Source organism: Phyllostomus discolor, chromosome X (genome assembly GCF_004126475.2).
Source record: "Phyllostomus discolor isolate MPI-MPIP mPhyDis1 chromosome X, mPhyDis1.pri.v3, whole genome shotgun sequence".
Taxonomy (NCBI): domain Eukaryota; kingdom Metazoa; phylum Chordata; class Mammalia; order Chiroptera; family Phyllostomidae; genus Phyllostomus; species Phyllostomus discolor.
In genome coordinates, this window is record NC_050198.1 from 68435158 (window position 1) to 68450871 (window position 15714).

General features: G+C 37.3%; 1 non-coding gene across 1 annotated transcript; it reads right to left on the reverse strand.

The window, feature by feature from the left end:
- Window positions 1-2667: 2667 nt before the first annotated feature.
- On the reverse strand, window positions 2668-2770 carry LOC114505830. Its single transcript, XR_003685296.1, has one exon. It is a non-coding gene; the product is annotated as a U6 spliceosomal RNA (small nuclear RNA).
- Window positions 2771-15714: the final 12944 nt, after the last annotated feature.

Consider the following 15714-nt stretch of genomic DNA (forward strand, 5'->3'; position numbering starts at 1 on the left):
TCAAAACATGGTGATTTTTTCCTTTACATTATACACTAATATAAAAGACATCTAAATAATTTAGTACTTACAGATTATACATAATCATCTTTAGTGTGATATGGCATATTGAAAGATTCTATTGTTGCTGTAATGGTCTATGTTCAGTTGCAAAGATGATTTTAAGACCAGGAGTCCTTTCTGCATTACTTATAGATCCTTAAAATTAAGCACAAGGGAAAACTGTCTTGACCTATTCAAACAACAACAAAAAAGAAATCTGTTAAAAAGAAATTGGGAGACCTTTTTAAGTAATAAATCACCAACCTTAAGTATTTTATGGAAATTACAGTTTTAAATAAAATTGGGCCTTGAGAACAGTAAAAGTGTCTTGCAGCAAAACAAATATAATTGGAATATGCAATCATTGTGTAAATTTGCATTTATGATATTTGTTTTTGCTGTTGGTGTTTATTATTTTAAAGTAGGAAAAGCCAATCTCTTTCTGAAACCATGAGAGAAGATGATCTCTGGTGAACAGAGTAAGAGTATTTGTTAGCAGATGTTCATCTTAGGGTTAGAGCAGAACTTGAATCTGAAAAGCTGGGTTAGGAGGCTTGGTCACCAACAAATATGTTTGTTTAGGTTCACAGTCCTTTACTATATGAAGCAATGTCAGCAAATAGTTTAGGATTTCTCTTTATGAGAGCAGTGGAACTCAGTGAGTGCCATGGACTGAATATTTGTTTCTCCCTAGAATTTATATGTTGAAAGCCTAACTACCAATGTGATGGTACAAGTGACCCTTGAACAACATTGGTTTGAAATTCACAGATCCATTTACATATGGATTTTTTTCCAATAAATATGTACAGTGCTATAAATTTATTTTCTTCATGAAAAATTATATCTGGCTTGCTTTATTGTAAGAATACAGTATATAACACATATGTGTAACATAAAAAATATGTGTTAATTGACAATTTTCTTGATAAGGGTTCAGGTTATCAGTAGGCTGTTAGTAGTTAAGTTTTCAGGGAGTCAAAAGTTATACAAGGGTGTTCAACTGAGCTGGGAGTCTGTGCCCCTAATTCCTTTATTCAAAAGTCAGCTATATTTAGAGATGGGCCTTTGGGAAGTGATTAAGTTTAGATAAGGGTGGGGTCCTTATAATGGGATTAGTACCCTTATAAAAAGAGAGCAGCATTCTCTCACTGTCTCTCTCTTTTCCACCCTTGCCTCCCCTCAATCCCCAACCCATTGTGAAGATGCAGCAAGAAGGCTGCTCTCTCTAGGAGTGGAATCAGTCAGCACCTTGATCTTAAACTTCCCAGACTCCAGAACTGTGAGAAATAAATTTCTGTTTTTAAGCTACCTAGTCTGTAATATTTTGTTTAGCAGCCTAAGTTGACTAAGACAGTGAGATTAGATGAAATAGAGTTAACAATTTAGGTTGGATAAGGAAGCTGATTTTTGCTTTAGGGGCTATTGGTATCAATCTGTCTCTAAATTTTATAATGCTTAACATAGATGTTATAATTAAATTAGTGCTTGCTTTACAAATCTTACTTGTGAGGGAATGTATTCCACATATACATTTTCACTCCATTTCCCATGTTTGTAGAGAAACACAGTTTTGATCAAATGAACATATTCTGGTATCACCCTTTACCTTCCAGTGTCTTCTGTGAATTTTAAACATTGAAATCAGAAAGAAACAAAAGACCCTTAAAAGGCAAATATTGTAAACACAGATCTAAGCAGTGACTGGCTTGAAGATTGTCTTATGAATTATTTTAGTATTCCATCATATGGTCTCTGACTTTTTAAATTTCCTTTACTTTAAAACTGAAGCCACAATATACAGCAAAGGTGTCAAACTAATTTTCACTAGGGGCCACATCAGCCTCATGGTTGCCTTCAAAGGCCCGAATGTAATTTCAACTCCTTAACTGTTAAGGAGTAGTTACATTTATACAACCCTGAAATTATTTCAGCCTTTTGAAGGCAACTGTGAAGCTGATGTGGCCCCCGGTGAAAATGAATTTGACACCCCTGGTAAAGAGGATTTTATAAAGGGTCTTAAGGATTTCACAGTACCAATGTATTCAATACTTTATCAGAACATAATTTGGGCTGGGCGTGAAGACAGAGACTATTTTCATTAGTTTTTTTAGTAATATCATAAATTCATCAATGTTTATAATATGAAAATGAATGTGAATATTGGGGGAGTGGGAGAAAGAGGGTAGGCAATGTGAACACAGTTGACTGAATGGGAAACATGTAGTCAGAACACATATGACTATAGCAGAGTTGCTGAGCACAGGGACCATTTTCCTTTCCTACTTCTACTGGCTTGGCCTCCCCATTTCAACTCAGATTTGGCTCCTGTTGGTTTTCATATCTAGTCTATGACTATCTGCTGTTACACAGAGTACCTTTCAGAATTCTGGCTACTCTTCTCAGAGGCACCCTTGAAGTTCCTTGACTCCAGGTAGTTTCCCTCACCTTGGGGGTGGTTAATTTCCTAACACAGGAACCTCTGCATTCACAGGTTAGGTCTTGAGGTCTGAGTTTTCTGTTTAGGCCCTCATTGAGAGTGTGTTTCTTCTTCTTCCACTTCCCTACTAGGATGAAGATCCCTCTCTGTTGAAGCAGGGCCATGAGATGCCACAAGATTTTTTTTAAAATATGGAACACTTCACAAATTTTCATATCACCCTTGCGCAGAGGACATGCTAATCTCTATTGCTCCAATTTTAGTATATGTGCTGCACGAAGTAAGCACACCACAAGATTTTTTATAGACTCCAACTTTTATTGTCCCTGTATAAGAGCCTTGTGTGGCTGCCCCTGTGGTCCAATGTCTGCACCATCTCTGGCACGTCTTCCCTTCTTTGCTTCTCAGTGGTTTCTTATCTTTTGTCATCAGGGCCCTTCTTCCTGACCCTGGCTACCCTGAAAGTTGAAAGCCTGAGATTCGGTCTAATGTTCCCAAGGCATCTTGTACTTCCTGTGGCAAAGGACCATTGCTGTACCTACCTCCTTAAGCTCCCTCAGAGGCCATCAGCTCTCCAATCTCTCGTGTCATCTAAGGTGTGCTTAATGTATCAGAGGCATCTTGGCACCATTCATGATGGTTTGTCAGCTGAGGAGTATAAATATGATAGCTAAATTCCTAAGCCCATAACTTGATTTTAAGATCAGAAAAAGAAGCTGAAGTGAAACTAAAACAAATCAGTGCTGTTTAAGATAAATTTTTTTTAGCAGAGGGGGTATTAATTTTCAAAAGATCTCTAGGTTATAAAAATGTTATTAAAAACAATTTAATAGTACTGGCTGCTGTAGCTCAGTGGATTGAGCACAGACCTGCGAACCAAAGAGTCACTGGTTCAATTCCCAGTCAGAGCACATGCCTGGGTTGTGGGCCAGGTCCCCATTAGGGAGTGTGGAAGAGGCAACCACACACTGATGTTTCTTTCCCTGTCTTCCTCCCTCCCTTCCCTTCTTTCTAAAGATAAAATAAATAAAATCTTAAAAAACAATTTAAAAATTAATTAGGAAGTATTGCATGCCATTGTGGTCTCATACCTTCACCTTTTAGTTCTAAACTATACTAACTATCTGCTAGGAAAAGTGAGGAAATTAACACCCTACCACTTTCACAATCTACCTTGACATTTTTATTATTTCTACTTGTTCAAGGTTTACAACATTATGTTCTTAAAACCACAGTGCCCACTTTTGTTTGTCTTGGGTCTGTATTCAAGGGGATCAAGTCCTTATCACTAGTAATTTTGCAAGAACTTCTATTAGTTTTCATAAAGCTCACTATGTGATTCTGATGCACAGTGAGAGTTCAGACTGCTGGGGCTTTGGGGTCATTGGATGAGGACTGAATAAGGATATGAAAAAAAATACCCATAGGAGATCACTAAATGGCAGAAGACTGCTCTGGGACTGTGCACTTTCTTTAGAAAAGAGCTCTTTGAGTTTTGTATGAGAGGGAGAAGCCTGACTGTCTAGAGTTCTGAGCGACAGACTTGTAGAGTTAGAAATGTCTCATATATGAACACTTTTAATTAAATTACACTCTCTGCAGACTTTTGGGAGGTGTAGTAGCTTCTTCCAAGTTGAACATACCAATGGTTCTCAAAGTTTAGACCAGGGATTAGAAGCATCAGTATCACCTGGAAATTACTTACACATGTTAATTTAGGGGCCTCACTTCACCCCATACCCACAGAATCAGAAACTTTGGGGGGTTTAAACAAGCCCTACAGAGGATTCTGATGCACCCCTAGCTTTGAGAACCACGAGGCTGTATAATCCAAGCATGCTCTATGGATCAGCAGTACCCACTGTTACCTGGGGGCATGTTAGAAATGCAGATACATAGGCCCCAACCCTGACCCACTGCATCAGAATCTACCTTTTAACAAGATCCTCAGATTTTTCATATATATAATAATATATTTCAAAACACATTTGGGAAGCACTGCTTTGTTGAGGCTTGTGGTTCTCAACCTTGGTTGTTTTCCTAGAATTACCTATGCAGCTTTGAAAAATTTCCATGCCAGGACCTTATCCTGGACCAATTAAGTTAGAATCTCTGGAGGTAGGACCCGGCATTAGCAGCTGCAAAAGCTCACCACATGATTCCAATGTACAGTAAATTTATCTTTAATGAAAAATTTAACTATTTTCTTACAAAAACTTGAGGGGGAAAGATTAAGAAAATCACTCATAATCTCACAACCCAGAGGTAACCTTGGTTAACTTTGTTTTGGCATATAGCCTTCCAGTATTTTTCTTTCTGTACAAGTAGAAAACAAAATTATCATCATGTGTATATAGAGTGTAGGATTGTAACTTAGTTTAACACATTTCCTAAGCCTAAATTTCATTGAAAACATGCATTTAAAAACAGGAGTATACTCAATAGTATAGCTATAATATATTTTATTTGGTTGTTCCACTGTAAGTGGTCAGCTAGGCTTTTTGAAATTTGTTGACATAAAAAAGCTGTTAGAATATTTTTGTTTTGTAATTTTGTGCACATTTATGATTATTTCTTAGAATCACTGCTTCCAAATATGAATAATTTATGGACTACACATATTATTTACTTCTATAACCCTATATGATGGTTAATTTTATGTTTCAACTTAGCTAGGCCATAGTACCCAGATATTTGATTACAGACCAGTCTAGATGTCCCCGTGACAGTATTTTTTAGATGAGATTAACATTTTATTCAGTAGACTTTCAGTAAAGCAGATTACCTTCCTTAATTTAGATGTGCATCAACCAATCACTTGAGGACCTTAAGAAAAAAAAGACTGATGGCCCCCAAAGAAGAAGGGATTCTGCCTTAGCCTTCAGACTTTAACTGCAATATCAACTCTTCCTGGGTCTCCAGCCTTTCAGCTTGTTCTGCAGATTCTGAGCTTGCCAAGTCCCATGATGATGTGAGCCAATTCCTTAAAATAAATTTTTCTTCTCTCTGTCTCTCTTTACACACATATACACAGTCCCATTGGTTCTGTTTTCCTGGAGAACCCTGTGTGATATAACTACTATACTCTCCTTCCCCAACATCTAGCACAGCACTTTCTCTAGAAGAGGCATGTAATAAACATTTACTGAACCCTAGCATTTATTCATTAAGATATTAAAATAGTACAATAAAGTGATTTTCTCATTCCCTTAAGGCCATTTATTTACTTGTTTTACATAAATAATTTTGTTATGTAAACTTCAATGGGACAATGTAAGCTTTTGTAGTTTTTATTTGATTTATCCATGTCCAAAGCATGTGATGATAGATCAGATAAAATGAAGGGTCAGTGCTTGAGTTTCCTCAAACAAAATATACCATACAAACAAAAATAAGAATAAAAATGTAACATACTCTTTTCTTCCTTTTTAAAATTGCTACTTATTGAGCAACTACTATGCTCCCAACATTGCCTTAAACTGTTCAAAGACTGTAGAAAAGGTATTTTATTTAGTGGGTTCTACATAAAAATATAATGCAGTTTCTGGTGACTGGAGATGAGTACTTTCTGTGTTCTTTGTGTGTTTACTTTTCTGCAGGTGGAGTACAGGAGGACACTTGGATGTCATAAAGTCTGTCTCATCATGTCATAGTAGCATAAGCTTATTATTGACAGCTGTGGTTCATTATTTTATAAAAATATATTTTCACTTAATAGCATGCTTTTACATGATGACATCATTAATGGTTCCTATTTCAGAAGATAAAATAAATGTTTTGCTCTGAAACTAAAGTATAGACTACTTTTAGATAAATCAGGATATAGCTATAAAATATAAAAGTGTCTGGCTTGCTATTAAATATTCCTTATTATATTAAACTCCATTAAAAACAAATGATAGGACATTTCCTGTTATATTGACTGAGCTATGGTAACAGGATGCCAGCTTTTTATTGATAGAGGACTATTGAACTGCTTTCTCACCAGAAAATATAAGGGGAGATAGTAGAGCAATTCAAGAATATGAGTTAAATTCAGATTGGAAGCATTATTCACTCTCAACTTCAACAGGAAAGGAATTGAAATTGCTCTGAAAGTTTAAGTATTTCATCTACCTGATTACATTTGTCCTGGATAGTGATGGCAAAAACTTGAGTGCATATTTTACAATAACCATTGTCACTCACTGGACTCGTATAAGGTCAGCGTTCTCAAAGCTTGTTGAATAGGAGATTTACCCAGAATGCGTCTTATAAACTAGGGGTGTCAGACTCATTTTCGCCAGGGGCCACATAGGTCTCACATTGCCTTCAAAGGGCCAAATGTAACTTTAGGACTGTAAGTGTAACTACTCCCTAACTAGGGGCAAGGAGCTCAGTGCTACTGCCAGGCAGAAACAAGGTGCTGGGCTGGATAAAACAAGGTGGAGGTCCGGATTCAGCCCGCGGGCCTTGTGTTTGCCATCTGTGTTATAAACAAAAATCCTGATTCCACTGCAGGTGGCATGAATCTGAATCTTTTAGGAATGGTCTAGGTTACATGTATTTTTAACAAGTCTCATCTGGTGATGCTCATGTTCAGTCAAATTTGTAAAACACTATTTCAGGCTGTTAATATTCATACACCGTATGATAGAACAGGAGAAAAAAATGGCCGTATGCATAAGTCACAATGAATTGACTTGGTTGTAGTCATATGTGAGGTTTAGGGGGTTATTATGTGAAGATTATTCTCCTCTTGTGTGAGAAATTCTGCCATTTGAGATTAATATTTCTCTCTCCCCATAGTTGTTTTTTTTTTGTATGTTAAATATCCTGGAAATATTGGGTTGGCCAAAAAGTTCATTTGTTTTTCAATTAGTGTATCCTTCATTTCTGACTGGACCTTTTTTATGCTGCTGAGGTCCTCACTAAGTTCTTTGAGTATTCTTATGATCAGTGTTTTGAACTCTGCATCTGAAAGATTGCTTATCTCCATTTTGTTTAGCTGTTTTTCTGGAGTTTTGATCTATTCTTTCATTTGGGCCATGTTTCTTTGTCTCCTCATTTTGGCAGCCTCCCTGTATTTGTTTCTATGTATTAGGGAGGGCTGCTTTGAATCCATGTCTTGGTAGTGTGCCCTAATGTAGTAGGTGCCCTATAGGGTCCAGTGGCACAGCCTCCCCTATCACTCAAGCTGGGTACTTGATGTGCATCCTTTTTGTGGGCTGAGTACACCCTCCTCTCATACTTGAGCCTTGGTTGCTGTTGGCAGGTCAATGGGAGGGATTTACCCAGGCCAATCAGCTGGAAGGACTGGCTGTGACTACTGACCACCAATCTCTTCCCTCCTTGGAGGATCAGCTGTGCAGGGGCAGGGTGGTGGTGTTCCAACATGGTCTGTAGCTATCCACTGAGTGGGCTGGCCCTGGGGATTACCATGTGGTTCAGACCAAAGTCAGCACCCACCTGTGTTTTGACTGCGGCATCCTGCCTGAGCTGTAAAACAATGTGAGATGGGTACTACTTGTGCCGGGCTTAGAGATTCCCAGGTGAAGCCAAGCTGTGACTATAATCTGGCTGCTGCCAGGGCTCACTGAAGCCAGCTATTGCTTGTTTTATAGAATTTTGGAGCCAAGATCAGCCATTCTTATGGAAAAGCAGCTTAAGTGGGCCCATAAATTGGGTGGGGCAGAGCCTCTGTGGATCTCCAAGATGGATCACACAGTGTTAGCCCGGTTGATGGAAACTCAAATATGGCACCAGCCTACTGGCTCTATCTGGGAAGGGCTCAGCAAAGGAACAATAGCCTTTGCTTGCCCCAATCCCAGACAATTCAATCTCTCCCTGTACACCACTGGTCCCCTTCAAGCTGCCACCATGGTGCTGGAGGTCAGAGGGTGTGAGTCTGAGTAGGTCAGTCTCTGTATGAGTTCTATAAGAGGAATTGCTTGGGACTCCAGAAGATTCCTCCTCCTACTCAATACCTTCTGGGCTTTGCAGCCAGAAGTTGTGGGGACTTATCTTCCTGGCACTGCAATCGTGGGCTGGAGGGCCTGGTGTGGGTCTGGGACTTTTTGCTCCCAAGTTATCCCTCCCAAAATTTTATCTATCACATGTGGTTGTTGGGCCAGCCTGGTCTGCGTCGAGATGCTCCCACCTGTCTGGATGGATGTAGCTTTAATTCCATAGTTGTCAGACTTCCATTCAACTTGATTTTTGACATTCCTGAGTGATGGTTGTTCTATATTTTAGTTGTAATTTTTAAAGTATATTTTCTTGATTATACTATTACAGTTTTCCCAGTTTTCTTTCTCCCCTTTATCGCCCTTCTGCCCTGCACCCCCCTACCTTGCAGTTCCCACCCCCTGTAGTTCATGTCCATGGGTTGTACATATAAGTTCTTTGGCTTTTCTGTTTCCTATACTATTCTTAACCTGCCCCTGTATATTTTATGCCTGCCATTTATGATTCTTATTCCTGGTACATCCCCCCTCATTATCCTCCTCCCCCACCCCACCGAAAACCCTCCGTGTGATTTTCATTTTTCTGATTCTGCTCCTGTTCTAGTTGTTTGCTTAGTTTGTTTTTGTTTTTTAGGTTCCATTGTTGATAGTTGTGAGTTTGTTGTCATTTTACTGTTCATAGTTTTGATCATAAGAGCTTGGTGATGATGAACTCTTGTAATTTGACCTTATTTGGGAAGCACTTTATCTGCCCTTCCATTCTAAATGATAGCTAATCTTGGATGTAGGTCCTTGCCTTTCATGACTTGCAATACTTCTTTCTAGCCCCTTCTTGCCTGCAAGATTTCTTTTGAGAAATCAGCTGATAGTCTTATGAGTACTCCTTTGTAGGTAACTGTCTCCTTTTCTCTTGCTGCTTTTAAGATTCTCTCTTTATCTTTAATCTTGGGTAACTTAAATATGATGTGCCTTGGTGTGTTCCTCCTTGGGTCCAATATCTTTGGGACTCTGTGGGCTTCCTGGATTTCCTGGAAGTCTATTTCCTTTGCTAGATTGGAGACATTTTCCTTCATTATTTATTCAAATAAAATTTCAACTTCTTGCTCTTGTTCTTCTCCTTCTGGTACCCCTATGATTTGGATGTTAGAGTACTTCAAGTTGTCCTAAAGGTTCCTAATCTTCACCTCATTTTTTTTAATTCTTGTTTTTTCATTCTGTTCCAGTTGGATGTTTATTTCTTCCTTTCATTCCAAATTGTTGATTTGAGTCCTAGTTTCATTCCCTTTATTCTTGGTTCCCTGTATATTTTGCTTTATTTCATTTTTTGTAGCCTTCATTTCTTCCTTCAATTTGTGACTGAGCTCTGTCAGTTCTGTGAGCATCCTGCTTACCAGTGTTTTTAACTATGCATCAGATAGGTTCTCTATCTCCCCTTTGCTTAGCTCTTTTTTCTGGAGTTTGGATCTGTTCTTTCATTCCAGCCATTTTTCCTCATCTCTGTGCACCTGTTATGTTGTGAGGGGGAAGAGCCTTAGGTATTCACCAGGGTAGGGCAACTCTTTCTGCTGCATTGTGGCACTGTATGTGGGGAGGGGTTAGAGAGAGAACAATGCTGCTTGCTCACTCACTGCACTGTAGCCCCACTTTCCAACCAACTCTTTTGTGAGACTTGGAGTTTCTCCTACTGTTGCAATCCCCACAATATTTTACATATAGGAATTTTGAGACTTTAGTTACCCATTCAGCCAGTCGAGACTCACCCACGTGGTCCGTCAACTGGCCATGTGTCCTCTCCACTCTGCCCCACCTACTGGTCTGAATGAATGTTTCTTTAACTCCTTGGTTGTTGGAGTTCCATGAAGTTTGATTTTCTGGCACTTCTGGTTGTTTATTGTTTTTAAATTGGTTGTTATCATTCTTTTGATTGTTAGGAAGTGAAGTGTTTCTACCTATGTCTCCATCTTGTCCAGAACTCCTATATTTCAGTTGTAAGTTTCATGTGGTTGTGTGAAGAGGTGAGCCATGTCTGCCTATATTGCCATCTTGACCAGAAGCCCTCATGTGTTTTTTTCTATAAGATGTCTGTAGTAACACTTAGTTGTCTTTAACTTAATTTGAAACAATTTTGTTAGATTGTATTGTGACAGTTGTCATATCAGCATGCCTTAAAAACATCATAATTGGTGAATTTTTGTGTAGCCATTTTAATATTGAAGATGAAAGAAAATGTGCAACATTTTTGGCATATTATGCTTTATTATTTCAAAAAAGGTAAAAACACAACTGAAATGCAAATAAGATTTGTGTATTATATGGAAAAGGGGCTGTGACTGATGGAATGTGTCTAGTAGTTTGTGAAGTTTCATGCTGGAGATTTCTCACTAGATAATGCTCCACAGTTGGGTAGACCAGTTGAAGTTGATAATGGTCAAGTTGAGACACTAATTGGAAACAATCAATGTTATACCATGTGGGAGATAGCTGACACACTCAAAATATCCAAATCAATATAGATATTGTTAAAAATGAAAAATGTGTCTTTTATTTTACAGAAAAAAATGAAATGGACTTTTTGGCCAACTCAATAATTTTATTATAAGATGTTAAAAAGTTTTACCATGTGACAAAAAGAACTGTTTATTATGGAAGGTCTGGGACAGGGTGGGGCATGGGAGCATTGTGGACACAACGGGGATGTATAGAATGCTAGAGTTATACTGTACCTATTCCCAAACATCTATAGGAAGGCAGGTCCATAGCAACTACAGTTCAGAAAAGCACCATACATGTAGCAAGGAGTCTATTTTTTTACTGAAATAGTGAGCATCTGATTATTTTTTCCTTAACAGAACTGTCAAATGGGAACATATATGTGAAATAAGAGAAAATATTATACATATTAAACCGCAATCTAGTGGAATAATTGAGTAACCTATGATTTTGGCATGTAAATATATGCCAATGATATATGTGCATGTAACATACTGTATGTAATATACTTTATATATATATATATATATACTCACCCAAAGACACACATATACACACATATGTGTACATTCACATACATTTAAGTATACAAAAATAATTTTGATTCCAAGAATTGTAAAGTGCTTTCCAATGCTCTAAATATAAACCATTATCATATAGGAAAGTTCCTTGAACAAAGCAAAGTTTCTCTCTTGCCATGGGGATGTTTTCTCATGTCTTATTTTATAATAATAGATGAATAGTTATGGTAACTAATATGGGTGTTCAAAGACCTTTGGAAAACTACTTGTCCAGGGGATGTTAAGTATGTCTTCATATGCTGGTCTTCTTCTGAACTGCTAATACAACTTGGTGATAAATGACATAAACTTTGATGTTAGGCTAGAGCAGGGTTTGAGTATTGTCTGTATAACTTGAGTACTATCTGAATTACATTAACTATATTACTTACATATTAAGTAGCTTAATCTTTCTGAGTCTGTTTCCACATGTGTATAATAGTGCTAATAAGATTATAGTGGGAATAACTCTTGGGATAAATGTGAGGATGAAATGAGACTCTATATTTAAAGAGAATATTTAACTTATAATTATTAAGAGAAACCTTCTCGCATACTTCCATATCTTAACAAAAGGGCTAGTGGCCTGACATGTAGTCCATTACTGTTATTTACATAAAGGTGAAGGAAATTCTGTTTTTCCTTCACAAGGTGATGGAAAAAAAATAAAGCTCATCCTAGAGATGGTTCACTGTCTGTTTTCAAGGAGAGAGATGCTTGCAATAGATTTATTTGTTAACAGTGACTCCTTATTACAGAATTAGGTTGAGAATCTTTCATTTTGGTCTGAATGTTGCCTAGGAGTCATAGGAGGAGTAGATAGTGAGATTAAGTATACAAAACATACAAACACAATGACATGACTAAAAAGAACACAGATAAATTTCAATAAAATAATAGGATTTGCATCTCAAATAGAGGCTCTAGAATGGTGATGGTAAACCATGCTCAAATTCTGAGATGAAAAAGAACTGAATAAGTTAGAAAATCTAAATTCTTTCTTTTTTAATGGCACTGTTATGGAGTATAGGTCTTATCCAACAAGGTAGAAATATTAAGCTAAATGGTAGAGATTTTTTAGCATGGTCCACTTTTCATGGAAGGCATTTTTAGTCCATTCTAAATTATATGTGTTAAAAGAATATATGAATTCATTAAATTATTTTTAACTCAGCTCATTATTACACTCAGCTTGACATCTCAGACAGTTGCTAATTTTTAACCAATTTAACAAATTGTCCTTTGTTAGGAATTAAGTAGCAGTGCTTCCACCTTATATACAGTGGGAGTAAAAGAAAGCTTTTTAAATCAGAGATATATGTTTTAAAGGTATGTTGAGTATAGAACCATAGAGAATCAGAACCAGAACCATGTTAACAGGAGAAACCTGGTTCTTCTTGCTGGTGCAGTAAAGAATTACAGATCATCAAGCCTATTAGCCTGCAGGCAAAATTCAACCACACATTGGACAGACAAGGTGATAGAAGCATTTCCTAATCCCCATATTAGGGTGAACAGCAAATAAACAATGGATGCATCACATATTTAGAGACTGTCTAATATATTAAAGGTGCTGTGTAACAGGGCAAAAGATAAGGAACTGTGTGAGACATGCTCTCTACCCTTATAAAAGGCTTCTGATCTAGCCCAAGGAAAGGATCATATATATGCTTGTGTAAGAATACATAGTATGGGGTAGTTTATTTTAAGGGGTATAAAATGCTACGTCACCTAAGTTGGAAAGATATCTTTGGAGAATCTTATATTGAGGGAAGCTTCTTGGAAAGGGTGGCATTTTAAATTCACTTCATGATTATTGCTCCCACTGTGATTGGAAACAATTTAATTTACTAATAATGCTTATGCAGTAGAAAACAAATACATGGCTCAAAATCATAGGACTAAGTTTTTTAAATAGCCTTGGAGCTCATATTGTTATGCTTTTAAATGTGGATGTTCATGCATTTGTTCAACCAATATTTACTGAATACCAACTATGTGCTAGCCACTGTGGATAAAATGATGAATAAAACAAAGTGCCTGTACTTATGTTACCATCTAGTCAAGGGGAAAGATGATAAACAAATACATATACAGTCATTTAACATTTCAGATTGAGTTAAGTCCTATGAGGAAGGCCGGTAAAAAGCTACAGAGTGATGGGTGGGGTGAAGTGCTATTTTAATATATGGTGGTAAGGGAAGGTTTCTCTGTTGAGCAGAGACCTGGAGAAAGTGGGGAGTAAGCCATGCAAGTATCTGGGGGAAGAGCATTCTATGCAAAAGAAACAAGTGAATTTCAATAACATTGATAATTGAAATATCATGAAAGATACTTATAAGTCAACCCTGCTTTTCTTCCCAGTCACAAACCAGGGAAAGGTCTTTTACTTGATAATGGAAAAGAGCTAATGGACTTAACACCTTATCAGTACCAATGCAGACCTTCTATGGAAGGTAAGAGGGAAAACAGAGAGGAAAGAAAGGAGAAAAAGAAGGGAAGGGAAGGGCAGAATAGAGCTGAATGAGAGAAATGAAGGAGTGAAGACAGTGGAAAAGAAAAGACAGATAGATATAGGAGAGTAGTAGATTTAAGTCTCAACTTCAGCCTGCCCATTCAAAAGCCCTTAGCCAGGAACTTATGTCCTATGTTCTAAGCAGCATCTGCTATACATTTGCCTGTGTGAAATTGCCTGGGCCAGCAACACCCTATTGTAGGGCACTGGTTTCTCATGTTTAACCCAATGTGGTCAATAACAATGTCTCTTTGGATACCTGATGTATGACCAGACTTGGGATAGAGAAGAGGCAGAGGAATAATTAGGCATAACATTATAGGCAGAAATGACTATTTATATGATCATAATATCTTTATTTTACTGCCTTGGTTGCCTTGGATTTCTCTTGTGTGCCCAATCCTTAACATATTTGAGGAATATAATAAACCCTTATGAGTACCCATGACTCACTAAGACAATGATTATCATAGTATACGAGCATGAATGTAATTCTGATCTGATCCCCTAGGGCATAACAAAAGTCTTCCCAACCCTTTTCACATCTCAGCACACATAGAAAAAGATAAGTACACAGAAGTGACTAGAAAGAGGCCCAAATCCCACTCAGTCACTCGAGGGCAGGCAACAACAATGTCTGGACACATTTAGTGATCCATTTGAGGAATATTGTCTGGAAGCTCTGGTTTAAGGAATGAAATACAAAATTTTAATTTTTATGTTTGCCCCCCTGCCCTTCCACAGCCCCTTCCGTCGATGTATCTTTAGTAGGCTAAGTCAATTTGAAGATGCTGATATATTATAAACCCACACATATATTCAAGGCATTTCTGTTACTCTTGTGATTTTTTTTCCCACTAGAGGTCCTTGTTAATTAAAGATCACTATCTAATGCCTATAAATAATAGCTAATAGAAAATGCATAAATGAGGGTCCTGTTGTATTGTGGCTCATAATTATTTATCTGCTTAAGTTAAAACTTGGGCCTTTCTGACAACATAGTATTGCATTTGAAAGAAGTACAATGGATTCTCCTTAGGAAATACAAGATATGCGATTCACAACTTGTCAAATTTAAACTTATTATTAAACATTACCTCCTCTCAGAAAGAAAAATCACTGCCATTGAAACAAAAGATTACAGTTCATGACAAGTGTAGATAAGATGCTTATTAACAAAGGTGCTTACAACTGTGCCATTTTGAGCTGTATCGAGCCTTAGCTTGCTGTGAAAGGTTTCAGTTTACAATTGTCTTGTCTTTTTTCAACTAGAGCTTGAAAATAACCAGTTAAGACAATTTCTGTTATTTATATGGCAAAAAATATCATACTGAGGTCAATATTTATGCTGTCTGGATTAGTTTTCAGAGGAAAAAAAGAAAACCCTGTCTTTTAAGACAAAGCTTTTTTTTCTTCTCACTGGCAGTCATACTCTTTATTACATGTGTAAAGATGGTGATTAATTAATAGGAAAGAGTCAGGGAACAGTGATCTTCACCTGTAATGGGGGAACTTGCTGACAGAATGGAGTTCTGAATATAATGAAGACTTGAAAATAAAATCTGTTCCATCTGGAGAAAAGCTCTCCCAGGCGCTGAAAATATAAATAGGGAGAAATCAATTAGCACAGACTAGAATCAAAGTCATGGGGTTTATCAGATAATGAAATTGTTTTTGGTGAAGAATATGCCAGAGAATCCATGACCATGGATGAGAATATCC